Source organism: Lepidochelys olivacea (genome assembly GCF_965140295.1).
Source record: "Lepidochelys olivacea isolate rLepOli2 genome assembly, chromosome: 11".
NCBI classification, from domain to species: Eukaryota; Metazoa; Chordata; order Testudines; family Cheloniidae; genus Lepidochelys; species Lepidochelys olivacea.
Window position 1 is genome coordinate 49,540,778 of NC_140421.1, and position 18,220 is coordinate 49,558,997.

Sequence of the window (18,220 nt, forward strand, 5' to 3'; positions counted from 1 at the left end):
CACAACTGCATTTTGTTTTCCATAGGCTTAGTTTGGCACTGCAAAGGTAAAGTCGTATTATCCAAGATACATATTTCAGAGTAACAGCCGTGTTAGTCTGTATCTTGGAAAAAGAAAAGGAGTACTTGTGGCACCTTAGAGACTAACCAATTTATTTGAGCATAAGCTTTCGTGAGCTACAGCATCCGATGAAGTGAGTACTCCTTTTCTTTTTCCAAGATACATAGTTTATCATTAATATTTATTTCTAATCTTTTAACCTATATATCAAAAAAAAACCACAACAAAAAAAACCCACTACAACCGCAAAAGGGCAGATTTTCCATGATTTTGCCCTACCAAAATTCACGAAATGTTCATTTTAGTGACAATATGCATTATGCTGAGATGTGTAATTTTGCCTCTACTTTTGTGAATAATCTGCTGCTGTGAAGCTGATGTTTCTCCGTAAGTATGTGTTCTGAAAGAGAATAGGTTTAAGAGGGTTCATAGAGTTTCAGGCCATACGGACCACCAGATCATCTAATCTGCCTACCTGTATGTTACAGGCCACCCCCACCACCCAGCACCTGCACCCTAAACCCAACCACCAAAATTAGAGCAAGTATTACAACCCATAAGAGACTAGCCTATAGTACTGCACAGGTAGAGAATGGGGGAACCAGGTGCACCAATGCCTAAGGCCCCTGCAATGGCAGGAAAATAATTAATTGAGATATACACAGATAATCCAGGCAAGTGACCTGTATGCTTCAGAGAAAAGTGTAAAATCCCCAATTGCACAGTCAATCAGACCTGGGGGGAATTCCTTCCCAACCCCACATATGATGATGAGTCAGACCCTGACCATGTGAGCAAGAACCAGACAGTCAAGCACCTGAGAGAGAGAATGCTCAGTGCCACTCAGAGCCCTGGCCCTCCCTGTAAAATGTTTCATCTCCAGCCATGGCCATTCCTGATGCTTTAGAGGAAGGAGATTAGGGGGAAAACCTGCCGTCTCCACTGTGTGTTTTGTGTGGAATCTCTTTCTCACCCTGCCAGTGGCTGGCTGAAATCCTGAAGCTGTTAGGAACAAAAGACAAACTAGAAGTTGAGCCCTTCCCCCTACCATCACAAGCAAACACATCATACAATTGCAATCAAATTTTCCCACCTCTGTGTTAAAACTAACTAAGTTGTTTGCCCCCACAACTTCTATGGGAAGGCTGCTCCAGAACATCACCTCACTGAGAGTTAGAAACCCTTTAAACAGATAAATATACATACATAAAACCTCATTTGTAAAACAAAATGATGCAATCAAAATGGGTCCAACATCCATCTCCAACCTGTCAGGGCATTCAGATCCAGACCAGAAACTTGTGGCTTGGACTCACTTTTAGTGTTTCATTTAGGCTGTGGTTAGTGAGATCACAGACTGGATGGGATATGTTTTGTCATATAATTAACTCAGTGACTCAGGAATTACCTTTAGCGGTAGATGTCCTGAAATTCAAAGTAATTATCCATAAATGGTTTAGCAGTTCCTAAGTGTAAGGGTGGCAGTTGAAGCATTGCTTCTGTGTAAGCCCCTCAGTGACGGAGATAATGTACTACTAGGTCAACACCGCAGAGCCAGTTTAAATCTGGAGTGTCTGATAGCTCCAAATAATACAGTGCAGCTTTATCAAGATGATAGTTGTGAGCAACTGTAACTTTTAGCTTGGAGTTACACAGGTTTCAGTTAAAATGTGATCATTCTGAGCCATACTGAAAGGTGTACTTTCTTGCGGCTTCTCTGTATTATCTGTATGCTAATTTATGCATATAGTCACTGTCATAAATAGGGAAGGGTAAACCCCTTTGAAATCCCTCCTGGCCAGGGGAAAGCTCCTCTCACCTGTAAAGGGTTAAGAAGCTAAAGGTAACCTCACTGGCACCTGACCAAAATGACCAATGAGGAGACAAGATACTTTCAAAAGCTGGGAGGAGGGAGAGAAACAAAGGGTTGGTGTGTCTGTCTATATGCTGGTCTGTACCGGGGATAGACCAGGAATGGAGTCTTAGAATTTTTAGTAAGTAATCTAGCTAGGTATGTGTTAGATTATGATTTCTTTAAATGGCTGAGAAAAGAACTGTGCTGAATAGAATAACTATTTGTCTGTGTATCTTTTTTGTAACTTAAGGTTTTGCCTAGAGGGGTTCTCTATGTTTTTGAATCTAATTACCCTGTAAGATATCTACCATCCTGATTTTACAGGGGGGATTTCTTCATTTCTATTTACTTCTGTTTTTATTAAAAGTCTTCTTGTAAGAAACTGAATGCTTTTTCATTGTTCTCAGATCCAAGGGTTTGGGTCTGTGGTCACCTATGCAAATTGGTGAGGCTTTTTATCCAACATTTCCCAGGAAAGGGGGGGGTGCAAGTGTTGGGAGGATTGTTCATTGTTCTTAAGATCCAAGGGTCTGGGTCTGTAGTCACCTAGGCAAATTGGTGAGGCTTTTTACCAAACCTTGGCCAGGAAGTGGGGTGCAAGGTTTTGGGAAGTATTTTGGGGGGAAAGACGCGTCCAAACAGCTCTTCCCGAGTAACCAGTATTAGTTTGGTGGTGGTAGCGGCCAATCCAAGGACGACGGGTGGAATATTTTGTACCTTGGGGAAGTTTTGACCTAAGCTGGTAAAGATAAGCTTAGGAGGTTTTTCATGCAGGTCCCCACATCTGTACCCTAGAGTTCAGAGTGGGGGAGGAACCTTGACAGTCACTTTTTGTTAAGCTTTTAAAACACACATTTTAAGTTACTGAGGTTCAGCCAGTTGCTCTCCGGGTTTCGAACCTGTTTCCTGTTCTGCCAATAAACTCAACAGGAACTTGCATAAATTGCAATCAGGGTGATGCAGAAAGAAAGCTGTATTTTGCTCCTGTGTGTGTGTTTACATGCACTATTATAGTTTAATCTACCCCCTAATCTCTAGAACAATGAAATATTTTTCCTTTTTCATTCATTTTGAAAGCATCATGTTCACAGTTGCTGATTACTTTCCGGCTAGGGATTTTAGCCATCTGTGCAATCATAGTTTCTGAGAGAGTCACATACAACAGGGAAAAAAAAAAAGACAATAATCATTAACATGAAACAACAATAAAAGATCTAAATTTGTAAGCTTTGATTTTGCCTACATTTTATGATTAATGAAGGCTAGTGCTTACTGAAAGCTGATTATGTGTTTCATTGTATGTGAAGCCTCAGGGCTGCATCTTAAAACTGACTGTACTGGAATCCCTCAAATTCCACATACAAGTGCAATTTGTTGTCCCAGTTTGAATTGACTCTGGGGCCCAGATCACTGAGTCAGCACAAACAATTATGCACATCAGTGCAGCTGAAGCAGTCTAGTTATATTCCCATGGGCCAACCCAAAAACAGTGATACCTGAAGGTCTGAGATGCTGATCAATACAAAATAATGCAAACCTTTCAGCAGCTACATAAATCAAGTCTCTGGTCCATGGAGCTGCTTCTGCCATGGTGGTGTCAATATCATCTCCTTTGAGAAGTAACAAATTGTTAACTCTTATTTTCCAGATGCTACTTTACACACAATTAAAAAATCCCTGGGTCAACTCTGTCCCTGCACAATTGCTTCAGACCTCTGGCATAAATTCAATCCTGATCAAATCTGGACACCAAAAATATAGGTGGAATGAACACAGGAAGACTGAACCAAAATACAAAGTGACAGGGAAAAATTCAAACAAGCAACATGGAGAGATTCAGTACAAAGTCCAGAAGGAGGAAATAACATGCACTGGTATGTTTCAGAGTAGCAGCTGTGTTAGTCTGTATTCTCAAAAAGAAAAGGAGTACTAGTGGCACCTTAGAGACTAACCAAACTGGACAGTCTCTACGTAAAAGAATAAATGGACACAAATCAGATGTCAAGAATTATAACATTCATAAACCAGTCGGAGAACATTTCAATCTCTCTGGTCATTCGACCTCAGACCTAAAGGTCGCAATATTAAATCAAAAAGACTTCAAAAACAGACTCCAATGAGAGACTGCTGAATTGGAATTAATTTGCAAACTGGATACAATTAACTTAGGCTTGAATAGAGACTGGGAATGGATGTGTCATTACACAAAGCAAAACTATTTCCCCATGTTTATTTCCCCCCCCCCGCCCCCCACTGCTCCTCGGACTGCTGGAAATGGTCCACCTTGATTATCACTACAAAAGGTTTTCTCCCCACCCCGCTGGTAATAGCTCATCTTAAGTGATCACTCTCCTTACAGTGTGTATGATAACACCCATTTTTTCCATGTTCTGTGTGTATATAAATCTCCTCACTGTATTTTCCACTGAATGCATCCGATGAAGTGAGCTGTAGCTCACGAAAGCTTATGCTCAAATAAATTGGTTAGTCTCTAAGGTGCCACTAGTACTCCTTTTCTTTATGCACTGGTATGTAACTAAGCAGACACACCTTTCACATTCAATAACATATTTTAACTTTATCACGTAACTCTAGACTAAAACAGGAATGGTGTTAAATTAGGTTTGAGGCGAATGGTCCACAGAAAGATCACTATTTTAAGCATTAGGACTCAATATGATAAAGATGAAGAACTAAAGCATTCAATTACCTGACAGAAATTACTCTTAGCCCTTAAATTATTTTTTCCAGTCGGGACCATAATTCACCAAATAGAAGATGCTTTCAAAAGAAATTCCTTTGGGGGGATCATCATGGGCCAAAGTGGTCTTCAGCATCTCTCCACTACATTACTGTTGAGAGTATTTTTTCAGGAGCAATGTATAAACATTTCCAGATAAGTACACTGAATATAAGTTTGTTTTCTCTAGAGTGTTGCTCTTTCTCGATGCTAATAATGAGAAAGTTGTAGGAGGGAGGTTAATAGCTGGACAAAGTTTCAATAAAAAATGCCTTTTCATCAAAATGAAAATTTTTATGGAAAAATCATTGTTCATTAAGTCTTCTATTTGTCAAAAAATAAAAAAAACAAAAATATTTTGGAAAAAGTTTGATTTTCAAAACCTGAATATTTTAAATGATTTTTAAACTAAACATGGTTTTTAAAAAATGGTTTGCTTTTTGTTGTTGAAGAAAAAAGTAATCTGTGGGAAATGTTAATAAAAATGAGAAAAGATAATTGTTAAACCATTTAAAAAAAACCAAAAACACCCAGAGCTAGTTAACAAATAAGTAGATTCTCCAATTTCTCCTTCCCTTCTCCTCTGATCCAATCCTCTCTGACACTTCTTCCCACATCACACAGGTTGAGGGAAATATTTTTGAGGAGACTTTGTTGAAATATTTGCAGAATGTCACTGGAAGTGGGATGTGCATATCCTGAATTTGAAGATACTGGTATTGACCCCTTTGCAGCTAATCAATTTTATACTCGCTAATGTGCTGACATATGCTTTTGTTCCCATGATTTCAGAGTTCTCTATTTTAGCGGTTTTCCCCAGGATCTCCCATTTCTTCTGTTATTCCAGACAAAGGGCCTGATTCTCCTTTCTCTCACACTAGTTTTGCATCAATGTGACTAACTTGACTTCCATGGCATTCCTCCTGATTTATACCTCTGTGAAAGGAGGAGCTTCAGTTGGTGTAAATTGGCATAGTTTCCCAAAAATACGACAGTGTAAATTGTTCCACATTATAGAACATGGGAGTGAGGCAATTTCATTTTTATCTGACACCAACAGGGGCACAGGAGTTTAAGCTCTTCCTGTATTGCCAAGACCTTGTGCCTATCCTCTAGAAATCTTTCTACAGGCAGCTGTTGCCCTGGCAACTAGAGGAAAAAAATTAAAATTTATGCTACTGAAAAAGCATGTTATTCCATTGTGTTAGCAATGTGCATTATCCAGTCTGGATCTCCACACAAGTGTCAGGAGCAGGGTCTGAATTTAACAGAAAAGCAAATGTCACAGCACAGCAGTGATTACAAAACACTAAATGTGGTGTCCTGGATAGGGCTGGGAGAAGTTCTTATTTCCAGATATCAGGTACAATTTTCTGTTGGAATTAATTCATTAAAGAAAAATATATATATATTGAAAGTGGGTGTGTGAAACACTGTTGTCTGTGTTCAAAGTTCTGTAGTTTTGGGGTGTTTGAATGGATTAGGCACCTCCCTTTGTCTATTAGTCCACCTTCCTTTGCCTAATCTCTCTGGGTGTACTGATCACAGATTTCATTTTACTACCACAGTAAGCTGCCATCGTAGCCAAGCTAAAGTTGAGCTTCAAAACAAGCTACCAATATCACCTTGCAATTTCAGTTTTTTTTTATCTGTCAAGGCCACAGTTGTGGAAAAAGAGCTCTGCCTCAAAAGTGTCAAACATAATGAAAAACAGGGGGAAAAAATTGATCCTATTTGTGTGAGTTCCATGCGTTTAGGTGCTGCAGATTCTTCTGGGTCATCAACCAAACCCAAATTAGAGGAACTGGCCGCATTCTTCACAGCCTTACATTTTGTGTAGCCATTTGCACCAATGCAAAATCAGCGTGTAAAATGCTACCAAAACAAAATGTACCATATTTACATTAATGGCAACATTTTACACCCATTTTGCCCAGATGCAAATGATGGTAAAAGGTGTAAAGCAGTGGGGGAATTAGGCCCACTGCTACTTTGTTTCTCAATACAATGTTACAGGATTACCATTCGTTTACTTAGATTTCTGAAGAAAAACAGAGTGAATCATGACAGGGTGCCTGGCAACCTGAGAAAAGCTCCCTTTGCTGTATACTGTATCTTCTAAACAATATTTCACTAAACACAGGAAGGCTACTTCAAGAACATTCCTATCCTGGAGGAGAAAAATACCAATCCTAAAAATATTCCAAAGGTAACTTCCCTGATTTAAACAAAAAACAAAACAAAATCTTGGGCATATTCATAGAATAAAGGACTGTTTGAACAAGGAACTAGGTTCTTCAGAAACCATTTAATAAGATTTTTTTCATTTGAAAGGAGATCAGTTAAACAATCCTCAGAACAATCAACAGTGCGAATATGAAACACTATAATAATTCAATAATTAATTAATGTTTTTGGAGGTGAAAACAGAAGAGTAAGGTTACATTTCCAATTACTCGGCTTTCTTTATTTTGGAATTTTTTATTTTTTTTTTACTTTTTTTCTTTTTTACTTATATAGCACATTAGTCTGTTGCGTCACATTCTGCTTCACGAACAACAAAACAGGATTAATGCACTATATAAAAACATTTGTATTTTATTTGTACGATGCTGTGCTTTGTTGTATAAAGTTGTGGGATTTATAAATCATTCTACCATGAAAAACCATATTCCATCCCTCCCTACTATGTGCATGAAGCTAGTTAGCAAGGTTTCTTTCAATGCCTCAGTCATTTATATGGACTAAAAATATCAACAGAGCGAGCTTACTATAATAATGGACGTGGGTCTCTGTCACATGGCAAACCAAAAGCATCAGCTCCAATCACCTTCAATTTAAATTGGGACAAAATTAAAAAATAAAGAGTCAAATTATCCCTGTGAATAAACATCTTAAATATGAAGTCAGCATGTATCCTTCCAGACATTATTTCGAATTGCATTTCTTTTGCCTCTCTATTCTGAAAATTTTGAGAACAATCCTATATTGTATACTCTTCATACAGAATAGTAGGGTAATAGGTATTAGCCAACATGGATTTATCAACAACAAATCATGCCAAACTACCCGAATTTCCTTCTTTGACAAGGTTACTGGCCTAGTGGATAGGGGAGAAACAATAGGATGTATTTTAGTAAAGCTTTGACACAGTGCCACAGGACGTAGAATCATAGAAGTGTAGGACTGGAAGGGACCTCAGTAGGTCATCGAGTCCAATATCCTGCACCCAAGGCAGGAGAAAGTAGTAACTAAACCATTCCAGACAGCTGTTTGTCTAACCTGTTCTTAAAAACCTCCAATGACAGAGATTCCACAAGCTCCCTAAGCAATTTTTTCCAGTGCTTTTTTCCCCTGACAGGAAGTTTTTTCTAATATCCAACCTAAACTTCCCTTGCTGCAATTTAACCCCATTGCTTCTTGTCCTATCCTCAGTGGTGAAGGGGAACGATTTATAAAAAGGATGGTGATAACAACCCTTTACGTACTTGAAGATTCTGGCCCCCCTCAGTCTTCTCCTCTGCAGACTAAACATACCCAGTTTTTTCAATCTTCCCTCATAGGTTATGTTTTCTAGACTTTAAATAATTTTTGTTGCTCTCCTCTGGACTTCCTCCAATTGTCCACATCTTTTTTGAAGTGTGGCACCGAGAACTGGACACAGTACTCCAGTTGAGGCCTCATCAGTGCTGAGTAGAGCAGAATTACTTCTTCTGTTTTGCTTACAACACTCCTGCAAATACATCCCAGAATGCGGTTTGCTTTTTTGAAACTGTGTTACACTGTTGACACATATTTAGCTTGTGATCCATTAAAACCCCCAGATCCCTTTTTGCCGTACTCCTTCCTACGCAGTCATTTCCCATTTTGTATTTGTGACACACTCATAAACAAGCTAAGGAAATGTGATCTACATGAAATTACTATAAGGTGAGTGCATAACTAGTTGAAAAACTGTACTCATAGAGTAGTTAATGGTTCACTGTCAAACTGAGCAGACGTAGCTAGTGGGATCCTGCAGGGATCTGTCCTGAGTCTGGTACTATTCATTTTCATTAGTGAGTTGAACAACAGTGTGGAAAATATGTTCAGAAAATTTATGGATGACAGCAAGATGGGAAGGGTGGAAGTACTTTGGAGGACAGGACTAAAATTCAAATGAGATTCTGAAATTAAACCCCAAACTTTAAATGGCACATGACAGAAAAAGAGCTCTCCCTCTCTGCAATATAGCTTTTCAAATAATCCAGTAAGGACTTTAAATATCTAATAAGGTTTTGACTCCCTGAATTAGTCTCACTCTCAATCTAGCTGCTGGATCTCTGGTGATACTGGGAGCTAGACTGATTGCTGGTTTTAGGGTCTGGAAGGGATTTTTTCCATGATTTCCCCCCCACCTTTTACATGAAATCCAGGTGGTCTGATTTTGGGATTTAAATTAAAACTTCAGCAGGTTCCAATGCAGTCGGTATGTTAGAAAATTGTCCAGCTGAGGTCCCCATAAGTCAGTGGATTGCTTGGGCATGGGTTCTGGGCAAAGCAATACATGGTGAGGAGGTGTGCCTCTGTTTCACATAGCTTGCGACTCCCCTCATTTTATCCCTCATACATCTGGCATGGAAGAGGGAAGGAGGCAGATTCTCTGGCTTCCACTCAAGGTCCCTTGGCAGGCCTGAGGGTGCAGAGGGAATAGCCTTCACATTCCTCTTCAGGTCTACAGTACAACAGGGACCGTTGGTGCCATTTGCAATCTCAGTAGAACAACCTCACCAGATAGTAGGAGCTTTGCTCTGTTTAGTATTAGTTCAAATTAAGTTGGGTCTTCTGCATTTAATCATATTATAGTGTCTGTGTCTCAGTGTTATGCCCACATTGAAACCCCATTAGTTAAACCGGTCTTAATTTGCAAGGTTTAAATGTACAACTTAAAGTTATGAATGTTCAGAGTTAAGAAATAAATTTCAGTGGGCACCTCGACAAAAGGAGATCTGTAAGACTTGTCTCAACAATTAACCACAAGGTTAAGACTCAGTTTTAAAAATCGTGTTCATTTACTGAGTGCCCAACTTAAGACACTTCGAGATCGATTGTTCATAGGTGCAGATAAACTGCAAACAGAACATTGTGTCTCAAAAATAAACTTGTTTAATTAATCTGAAACTTTCAAAAAACATACAAAACCCATACTTTTCTGGCAGGAGACCACATCTGCAACATTTCAGATTTTGTTTTTGTGGGGGTGGGGGGGAGGCAGGGGAGAGAATAGGGGTAGGAGGGAGATAGGGAAGTTAGAATTGTGTAAAAAATTAGCTTGTTCTAGAAAGGAGTTAACAACTTTAACTACACAGATGTATGTCTTGACCTTAATTATTCCTGGATAGCTGGACAGGTCAGGTAATTTAATTCCTCTGTGAAAGATTTTAATGCCACACAAATTGCTTCACAATCTCTGTATGTATATCTACTAATTTAGAAACGATCAGTCCTGAATTGTGCAACATATAATTTGAAGAAAGTCTTAATTTTTGGTCAATTTGTTGTTACAAAGCATTTGTAGCTAGAATTGTTGACAAATTGAATATATATCATATAGTATCTAAATCACATAACTCATATAGTATCGAAATCATATAGTGTCTAAATGACTTTCTCTACTACCACAATTTTGTTATTCTATCCATGCTATGGAATCAGCTATCCCACTCTAGATCAAAATCCTTGCACTCAAACAGATGCAATTGTAAGACTTTAATAGTCACACCGGACATTTGTCATTTTTATATTTCAGTAACAATATTAGGGCATTATTTTGTGTTGCTTTTGATAGTTTTTATTCTGCTCACAAGTGTACTCCCATTTCAGCTTAACTACATTCATTATAACTAATTTTCTTCATAAATATTTCTACAACACAATATTTATGTTTTAATCAACTGTTTATAAGAAAGTGCTAGGATCCTGTGAATACACAGTAATACATTAGTATTTCCATTACTTTTAGTAGTCATATTTAACAAACGTAGATGAGCTTTTAGGACTACTTGTAACTTGCTCCTCCAGTCTCAGTGTATTTCTCACTTTAGCCTTCTGCAACACATCTCCCTGGGAGAAGATCATCTATTCTTCTCTCCTCTCCTTGTTCATATGGCTATCATCTACCTTCCACCCTCTCCCCGTCCACTCAAGGTTTCCTTTCTACTTTCAGCTCCTGATTTTCTCTCCTCTTCTCCCTTCAATCTCCCACACTCATCTTTGGTGACTTCAGCTTCCATGCTGATGATCCACCCTTCCCATCAGCTGCACGTTTCCACACCCTCACCTCTTCATTTGAAACTGCAGCTCTCGTTCAACTTTCCCTACACCAAAAGGGTCATTCACTCAACTTAGTCCACACCAAGCACTCCTCTTTTTCTCCTGTTGCGGAGTTCTCTCTCTCCAGCCATCATCTGGTCTTTTTCAGCATTGCCCATCAGCCTGCCCCCCAGGCCCTACCATTTGGATTTTCCATGACTTCCAGTCTATCACCATTGATAAACTCTTGTTGGCACTCAGCCCTCTCCTCCTGGCCCTCTCTTCCATCAATATGGTTGTTGATTTTCTCCATGCTTCATTCTCCTCCACCCTTGACTCTTTTGCCACTCTCTCCCAAATGCAAAGTCTATCCTACACTGGCTCACATCCAACAGCTGCTTCTTCCATTCCTACTCTTGTGCTACAGAGCATCTCTGGAAGAAATCCCATGACCAGGGGGACATCCACTACTACAAATTCATTCTCTCCTCCTCTTCAGTTCTGCCATCTCCCTAGCTAAGTAACTCTACACTTCCAAATTAATTCATCTGCACACCCACAATTCCAGCTGCTATTTCATCACCTTTGACTCTCTGGTCAAACCCTTTCTCTGATGATCAAACTAGCACTGTTTGGACCACCCCACCCCCTGCACACACTGCACCCCATACCCCTTCCTTGAAAATTTCCACTTTTCAGAAAAAATAAAAAACTGAAAAGATTCAAACTTCTCTGAATTCAGAGATGCTTCCCCAGGGCTTCATGGGAGTTATGATCTGGGACCTTCATGCCCTCATTTTTTTCTGTAGGCTAGGTTCCCTGACTGAACTGCCTCTCTCATGACACACTACAACCTCCCCATTTTCTGAACTGCTGTAATATGCTATAGAAGTGCCTGGCCATCATAGGTCATGGAGACAGATCAGCTGGGGATCCCAGCCCCTATCCACAAAGTCCTCGAATACAATTTTTGAAATGAATAGAAATCCTGGTTTGTCACTCTGTGTGTATACACAGAGAGAGACAGAAAAAGAGAGAGATGGATCTGACAAGGATTAATTTATATTTTTGAGGTATAAAAATATAAGGGTGAATGGTTCATTGACAATATGGGTATCCAGATGTTTCAGAGCATCTTTGCAATACAAAACAGGTTGCCAGAAGAGGTTCTCTCATGAGCTTTGTGTGTTCCCTGCTATCGGCACAAATTGCCAAGATAATTTTCTTTCAGTAACTTGGTACTTCAGATCTCAGCCAAAAGAAGTTAACAGCAGCTTTTCAAACCTCAATATGTATACACATTATTTATTTTAAAAGGTCCAAATTTGAGTTGGGGGTGAAAGGTCAATCAAGTCTTATTTTAGAAGATCCTGATGCTATTGAAATCAATGGCAAAACCTTCACTACTTCAATGGAAATAAAATGTGGCCCACTATGTTTGAACTTCCCACAATATTAACCAGTCAATCATTCTAAGTACAGCATACTTCTCAAATAATTTTGTTCTCACAATGACTAAGATTAGGCGCTAGATTTTTTTCTCCACTTTTGTTCACAGGACGGAAGAGGCAGAATTTGGTTTGTTTGTTTTCTAGAACTTTTCAAACTCATATACTTGCAGGCAGTGCTAGGACAAAATAAACAGAAATGGGCATATTTAACAGAAACTTAGCAAACATTTATCATGGGGGTTGTCACGGTTCCTCCCCCACTCTGAACTCTAGGGTACAGATGTGGGGACCTGCATGAAAAACCTCCTAAGCTTATCTTTACCAGCTTAGGTCAAAACTTCCCCAAGGTACAAAATATTACACCCGTTATCCTTGGACTGGCCGCTACCACCACCAAACTAATACTGGTTACTGGGGAAGAGCTGTTTGGACGCGTCCTTCCCCCCAAAATACTTCCCAAAACCTTGCACCCCACTTCCTGGACAAGGTTTGGTAAAAAGCCTCACCAATTTGCCTAGGTGACTACAGATCCAGACCCTTGGATCTTAAGAACAATGAACAAGCCTCCCAACACTTGCACCCCCCCTTTCCTGGGAAATGTTGGATAAAAAGCCTCACCAATTTGCATAGGTGACCACAGACCCAACCCTTGGATCTGAGAACAATGAAAAAGCATTCAGTGTTTTACAAGAAGACTTTTAATAAAAAATAGAAGTAAATAGAAATAAAGAAATCCCCCCTGTAAAATCAGGATGGTAGATATCTTACAGGGTAATTAGATTCAAAACCATAGACAACCCCTCTAGGCAAAACCTTAAGTTACAAAAAAGATACACAGACAGAAATAGTTATTCTATTCAGCACAATTCTTTTCTCAGCCATTTAAAGAAATCATAATCTAACACATACCTAGCTAGATTACTTACTAAAAGTTCTAAGACTCCATTCCTGGTCTATCCCTGGCCAAGACGACTACAGACAGACACAGACCCTTTGTTTCTCTCCCTCCTCCCAGCTTTTGAAAGTATCTTGTCTCCTCATTGGTCATTTTGGTCAGGTGCCAGCGAGGTTACCTTTAGCTTCTTAACCCTTTACAGGTGAGAGGAGCTTTCCCCTGGCCAGGAGGGATTTCAAAGGGGTTTACCCTTCCCTTTATATTTATGACACGCCCCCCAAATCTCAGCTAGGGTGAAACACTGGCTGGGATTTCTTCCTGGAGCTCTAGGAAAACAGAGTTAATAAGACACATGCATCTCTAAATATACTACCAAGTACATAAAGACTAACAATATTTTCCACATCTCAAGGACGATTTTAACCAGTTTATTCTGGGAAACTTTCACGGGAGAGTGCATCAGCCACTTTGTTAGAAGCTCCTGAGATGTGTTGGATGTCGAAATCAAAATCTTGGAGAGCTAAACTCCACCGAAGAAGTTTTTTGTTAGTTTCTTTGACGGTGTGAAGCCACTTTAGTGCAGCATGGTCGGTTTGCAGGTGGAAACGCCGTCCCCAAACATATGGGCGTAGCTTTTCCAGAGCGTAGACAATGGCATAACATTCTTTTTCAGTGACTGACCAGTTGCTTTCCCTCTTAGACAGTTTTTTGCTGAGAAACACTACAGGGTGGAATTCTTGATCAGGTCCTTTCTGCATTAAAACTGCTCCCACACCACGCTCGGATGCATCTGTGGTTACTAGGAACGGTTTGTCAAAGTCTGGGGCCCTTAGTACAGGGTCAGACATGAGTGTCGCTTTAAGCTTGTTAAAGGCCTTCTGACACTTTCCGGTCCACTGAACAGCATTTGGCTGTTTCTTTTTGGTTAGGTCTGTCAGTGGGGCAGCGATTTGGCTGTAGTGCGGTACAAATCGTCTGTAATAACCGGCCAAGCCTAAGAAGGATTGAACCTGTTTCTTTGACTTTGGGACAGGCCACTTTTGGATAGCATCCACTTTGGCCTGTAGGGGGCTGATAGTTCCTTGACCCACCTGGTGTCCAAGGTAAGTCACTCTGTTTAGGCCTATTTGACACTTCTTAGCCTTAACAGTTAGTCCTGCCTCCCTTATGCGCTCAAGGACTTTTTGTAGATGTTCCAGGTGGTCTGCCCAGGAATCCGAAAATATGGCCACATCGTCAAGGTAGGCGACTGCATATTCTCCTAATCCCGCTAGGAGACCATCTACAAGTCTTTGGAAAGTGGCGGGTGCATTTCGCAGCCCGAAAGGGAGTACATTAAATTCATACAGCCTGAGATGTGTGATGAAGGCTGACCTTTCCTTGGCAGATTCATCTAGCGGTACCTGCCAGTACCCCTTGGTTAAGTCCAAGGTAGAGATGAACTGGGCCCGTCCCAGTTTCTCTAATAGTTCATCAGTGCGTGGCATTGGATAGTTGTCTGGGCGAGTTACAGCATTTAGCTTACGGTAGTCCACGCAAAAACGTATTTCCCCATCTGGTTTGGGAACTAGAACCACTGGAGATGCCCATGCACTTTCAGAGGGGCGGATTACACCCATCTGTAACATATCCTGGATCTCCCGTTCTATAGCAGTTTTAGCTTGAGGAGACACCCGGTAAGGGTGGACCCTAATTGGGTGAGCATTACCTGTGTCAATGGAGTGGTATGCCCGTTCAGTCAGTCCTGGGGTGGCTGAGAACGTTGGCGCGTAGCTAGTGCACAGCTCCTGGATCTGCTGTCGCTGCATACGCCCAAGGGTCATGGAGAGGTTCACCTCTTCCACACCACCAGCACATTTCCCTTCGTAATAGACACCTTCAGGCCACTCAGCGTCGTCTCCTCCCTGGGCTGTAAACTGACAAACCTTTAATTCTCTGGAATAAAAGGGCTTTAGAGAATTAATATGATACACCTTAGGCTTTCGGTTGGAGGTGGGGAATGCTATGAGATAATTAACAGCTCCCAGGCGCTCCTGGACCACGAATGGCCCTTCCCACGATGCTTCCATTTTATGGGCCTGGAGCGCCTTTAAGACCATGACCTGGTCTCCTACTTTGAAGGAACACTCTCTGGCATGTTTATCATACCAGGCTTTTTGCTCTTTTTGAGCATCCTGTAAGTTTTCTCTAGCAAGGGCTAAAGAGGTTCGGAGGGTGTTTTGTAGGTTGGTTACAAAGTCCAGAATGTTAGTTCCTGGAGAAGGTGTAAATCCCTCCCATTGCTGCTTCACCAACTGCAATGGCCCCTTAACCTCACGGCCATATACAAGTTCAAATGGGGAAAACCCTAAACTGGGATGTGGTACAGCTCTGTAGGCAAAGAGCAACTGCTGCAATACTAGGTCCCAATCATTGGAGTGCTCATTTACGAATTTACGTATCATGGCCCCCAAAGTTCCATTAAACTTCTCCACCATGCCATTTGTTTGATGATGGTAAGGAGTGGCAACCAAGTGATTTACCCCATGAGCTTCCCAAAGGTTTTTCATAATTCCTGCCAGGAAATTAGTCCCTGCATCTGTGAGGATGTCGGAGGGCCAACCTACCCTGGCAAAAATGTCTGCTAGTGCCTGGCACACACTTTTAGCCCTGGTGTTGCTTAGAGCTACTGCTTCCGGCCATCGGGTGGCAAAATCCATGAAAGTCAGTATGTACTGCTTTCCTCTGGGTGTCTTTTTCGGAAAAGGACCCAGAATATCCACAGCTACTCGCTGAAATGGAACTTCAATGATGGGGAGTGGCTGGAGAGGAGCTTTGACCTGGTCTTGGGGTTTTCCCACTCTTTGGCACACCTCACAAGACTGGACATAGGTAGAAACATCCTTGCCCATTCCCTCCCAGTGGAATGACCCCCCCAAATGGTCTTTGGTCCTGTTCACCCCAGCATGGCCACTAGGGTGATCATGGGCTAAGCTCAAGAGCTTGCCCCGGTATTTAGTTGGAACTACCAACTGTCTCTGAGGATGCCAGTCTTCCTGGTGTCCCCCAGAAAGAGTTTCCTTGTATAAAAGTCCTTTTTCTACAACAAACCTGGATCGATTAGAAGAGCTGAGAGGCGGTGGGTTGCTCCGTGCCGCCGTCCACGCTCTCTGGAGGCTTTCATCTGCTTCCTGTTCGGTCTGGAACTGTTCCCTTGATGCTGGAGACATCAGTTCCTCATTGGATTGGGGACATAGGCTTGGTCCCTCTGGAAGCGATATAGGGGATGGAGCTGTTTCTGTTGACTGTGAACCGCTCTCCGCTGGTGCACTATGTTGGGATTCAGGCTCCGGCTGAGCCTCTTGTGTAGGGTTATCGGCTGCTGCCAGTTCAGGTTCGGTGGGGCCCTCTGGTGTTGAGGTTGCAAGTACTGGATTCAGTGCTGGCACGGGGTCTGGTGTTGGTTGTTTGGCTAGTTCCGGTTCTGGTTCCATCTGGGTCTCTGGGACTGGATCCACTACTGCTGTTGCAGACATTGGCCTGGGGTCCGGGTCCATCACCTCTGACCGGGCCCTGATAGAAGTTTCCGGAACAGAGCTAGGCCTCACGGCTTGTTTAGCCTGGCTGCGGGTGACCGTTCCCACCCTCTTGGCCTGCTTCACGTGATTGGCCAAGTCTTCCCCCAACAGCATGGGGATGGGATAATCATCATAGACTGCAAAAGTCCACATTCCTGACCAGCCCTTGTACTGGACAGGCAACTTGGCTGTAGGCAAATTGAAAGAGTTGGACTTGAAGGGTTGAATCGTCACTTGGATCTCTGGGTTGATTAAATTGGGGTCCACTAAGGAAGCATGGATAGCTGACACTTGTGCTCCGGTGTCCCTCCACGCGGTGACCTTCTTCCCGCCCAAACTCACAGTTTCCCTCCGCTCCAAGGGTATCTGGGAGGTATCTGGGCCTGTGGACCTCTGGTGTGATTCCGGTGCAATGAACTGTAATCTGTTGGGGTTCTTGGGGCAGTTGGCCTTTACATGCCCCAGCTCGTTACATTTAAAACATCGTCCAGCTGACGGGTCACCGGGGCGAGGTGGGTTGCTGGAGAACGGGGTGGTGGGACGATAAGGGGTCTGGAGGGTTCTTTGGGAGGTAGGTGGGGCTTTGGGCGGCCCCCGGTAATAGGGTGTGGTCTGGGGTGGTCCCTTCTGGTCTCCGCTCCAACTGCGACCAGTTTTCTTCTTCTCTGCCACCTCCACCCATCTGGCTCCAATCTCTCCTGCCTCGATTACAGTTTTGGGTTTCCCATCTAGGATGTATCTTTCTATTTCCTCAGGAACACCCTCTAAGAATTGTTCCATTTGCATTAGGAAGGGCAAATTTACTGGAGATTCAACACTTGCTCCTGATATCCAGGCATCCCAATGTTTTACAATGTGGTAGGCATGTCGGGTAAATGACATGTCTGGTTTCCACCTTAGGGCTCGGAACCTCCGACGAGACCGCTCGGGTGTTATCCCCATTCTGACTCTCGCCTTGGATTTAAACAGTTCATACTTGTTCATATGTTCTTTAGGCATTTCAGCTGCCACCTCAGCTAAGGGTCCACTGAGCTGCGGCCTCAGCTCTACCATGTATTGGTCAGTAGAGATGTTGTACCCAAGGCAGGCCCTTTCGAAGTTTTCTAAGAAGGCCTCAGTATCATCACCTGCCTTGTAGGTGGGGAACTTTCTGGGATGGGAAGTGGTACCTGGAGAAGGATTGCTAGGGTTTGTTGGTATATTCTGCTGGGCCTTTATCCTCTCCATCTCCTCCACATGCTTCCTTGCCTCCATTTCCCATTGTGGGCAGCCTCCTGTACCTCCTTCTCCAGCCGCATGAGTTCTATCTGTCTTTCATGTTCCCTTTGTTTTTCCTCAGCCTGAAATTTGGCTAATTCCAGCTGTAGTCGA